The sequence below is a fragment of the Antrostomus carolinensis genome, unplaced genomic scaffold, assembly GCF_000700745.2.
Source record: "Antrostomus carolinensis isolate BGI_N321 unplaced genomic scaffold, ASM70074v2 scaffold2633, whole genome shotgun sequence".
Lineage (NCBI taxonomy): Eukaryota > Metazoa > Chordata > Aves > Caprimulgiformes > Caprimulgidae > Antrostomus > Antrostomus carolinensis.
The window spans coordinates 6,130-9,134 of record NW_010302918.1 but is presented as its reverse complement, the minus strand read 5'-3'; the positions used below and the strand labels follow the sequence as shown (position 1 = coordinate 9,134).

General features: G+C 46.0%; 1 non-coding gene across 1 annotated transcript; it reads left to right on the top strand.

The window, feature by feature from the left end:
• Positions 1 to 846: 846 nt before the first annotated feature.
• TRNAN-GUU (transfer RNA asparagine (anticodon GUU)) lies at positions 847 to 920 on the top strand. Its single transcript has one exon. It is a non-coding gene; the product is annotated as a tRNA-Asn (tRNA).
• The last annotated feature ends 2,085 nt before the right edge of the window (positions 921 to 3,005 follow it).

The window sequence follows — 3,005 nt, the reverse complement described above, 5'->3', positions numbered from 1 at the left end:
TTGGGAGAAAGGATAGAATAATTCTCTTGATGTACAATGGTACCATGAGTGCTAATTAGAAAACAGAAACTGCCTCCCAGGCTGCTCCCATATGTAGCATTTCATGGCTTCATGTAGAATTTGACTCACAGAAATTTGTTTGTGGAATACATAGAATAAGACGTAACTCTGACAGTGTAGATGTTCAGAAAGATTTATTACCAGACCTTCAGGGGAACTGCCTGATGATGGGGTGTGTTTGGCACAGCAGTAACCTTACAACTGCTTACGCAGGAGCCCACTTCTTCACTCATTGTTTTCCTTCCGAAGAGTCTACCCACAAGCTGGTGGGGGGGCAGCAGAAGTATGGTGGCAAAAGGAGGGCAATCTTTCACAACAATCCACACAGGGACTCTGGGTGATGCACACTTCCTCAGTGGCCTAATTTTACCTTTTTTTAAATGTGTCTTTTGCTTCTGACTGTTGCATTCAGCTTGAGACAGGTTATTACTGGGCATATTCCTGTCATTCCTGGATGAGAAGGAAGGGCAGCTGTCACTTGGCTACATCCCATTGGGGGATGGACAGTAAAGAGATGCTCATACAGCAAATACAAGTAACATTTCTGCCTTCTATCCATTGCATCAACGCTTATTCAGTTGAATAATTCACTTGTACTTTTATATTAATATATTCTATAGAGATTAGGACCTAATTTGGATCTTGGTGGTGAGGAAGTCTCTCTAAGATAGCTTTTGTTTGTTTAATTTGCATTTCAAGTGGATGGCTCAGGTCCTGGTCCAAGCCAGTACAGCTTCATTCTGCAAAGATTTTGCTTTTTTTATTACTTTAATGTAAACATTGGCAGTCTCTGTGGCGCAATCGGTTAGCGCGTTCGGCTGTTAACCGAAAGGTTGGTGGTTCGAGCCCACCCAGGGACGGGTTCCCCTGCTCATGCCAGGGTGAACTGGAACTAGATTACCTTTAAGGTCCCTTCCAACCCAAACTGTTTTATATTGAGCTCTGTAGAAAAGGACCTGAGTGTGCTGGCGGACAGCAGATGGCCATGAGCCAGCAGTGTGCCCTGTGGCCAGGAAGGCCAACAGTATCCTGGGGTGCATTAAAAAGAGCGTGGCCAGCAGGTCGAGGGAGGTTCTCCTTCCCCTCTACCCTGCCCTGGTGAGGCCACATCTGGAACACTGTGTCCAGTTCTGGGTTCCCCAGTTCAAGAGGGACAGGGATCTTCTGGAGAGAGTCCAGTGGAGGGCCACAAAGATGCTTAGGGGCCTGGAGCATCTTTGTATGAGGAAAGGCTGAGAGAGCTGGGACTCATCAGTGTCTATAAATACCTGGGACTCATCTCGATGAGATCGAGAGGGGATCTCATCAATGTCTATAAATACCTAAAGTGCAGGGGCCAAATGGTTGGGGCCAGGCTCTTTTTGGTGGTGCCCAGTGACAGGACAAGGGACAGAAACTGGAACACCAGAAGTTCTGTACAAACTTAAGGAAACAGTCTTTACTGTGAGGGTGCCAGAGCACTGGGACAGGCTGTCCAGAGAGGTTGTGGAATCTCCATCGCTGGAGATGTTCAAAACCTACCCGGATGCTTTCCTGTGCAACCTGTTGTAGGGAACCTGCTTTGGCAGGGGGGTTGGACTAGATAATCTCCTGAGGTCCCTTCCAACCCCCACCATTCTGTGATTCTGTGGTTTCTAATGGGAGCTTCCTATCAGGTCTGCAAAGAAAGGCAGCAGCACACACTATGCTGCCTGGTCTCCCTGGGACAGCTGAGCGAGCTTGTCCTGACTTTTGAAAGCACAACTCTGTCTTTTACCCAGACCAAATGGATCTTTGCTGTCAACTTCAGCATGGGAAGAAGCAGGTCATTAGTTAACTCCTGGCATTGCTGATGTTATAGCAATATTATGTGGCCAGAAGAAGCAGAACCTTCAGTCCCAGGGTATTGAAAAAGCAGGTTTGTGCCTCCTTGTTATCTGGCCCTCCTACCCGAGGTCAGCAGATTGCCTTAGATTCTGCCCTTCAGAGTGTCAGGGACCTAATCAGGGCTGCAGAGCTCTTGACACAGCCCATGTGACTGTATTTAAAGCACATTTAATTGATCTGACCTTGTGTGGGAAATACCTTTAGAGTCCTAATGCACTGCTCTCTGGGAGGCAGGCACAGTGCTCCAGGGCACAGGCAGTAGAGAAATAAGTAGACATTTTAGAGTTTGGCCTTTGACTGGAAAAACTGACTTTTAAATATTGGCTCACCAAGACCTTTCCCTGCGTCTGGAACAATGACACTCCATTTGTCAGTACCTGGCACAGATATACTTACAAATGCCCCTTGTTTTGAAGGGTGCCACTCATTTTGTTGTACATTACCATTTAAATGAGTTACATTTGTACCGAAAGGCTTCAGTCTCATGGGGCTAAGTGCTGTACAAAGACAATTTTTTTTAGCCTAAATAGACAGGGTATGAGGGGGAAGGACAAAGTGGACTACTGTATTTCCGTCCAAATTGAGCATGTAACAGTTCATAAAAATATGTCTCTCTCAATGTCCTTTGCTGAGTGTGGAGCAAAACCTTCAGATGTGGCAGCTGAAACACTGCAGACAGGCTTCGATGGGATGCCATTTTCAAACTCCTCAGTTTTCACAGTGAGGACATGTTATTTAATTTTATAACAGGAAATGAGGGAAAGCAAAGCTTTCCCTTCATCTTTTGGGGAAAGAAACAGAAGGAGGAAAATGTCCTAATGTACACAAATACATCCATACAGAAAGAAAATGCCAATGCCTGGACTGTGCACGTCTTTGCAAAAGCTCTGCGTTCTGTGCAGGCGCAAAGGGGCTGCGAAGGTCAAGGGAAGCCATGCGCTGCACCTTTCATCCTCCCCCTGTTTATATCCTTGGTCACATCTCTGCTCAGCCTTCTGTCAGCCAAATAATTTCCAAAACCTCTAAGTACAGTTTTGATGTAGCAATTTTATAAAACACTTTTGCAAACATGAGGTTTC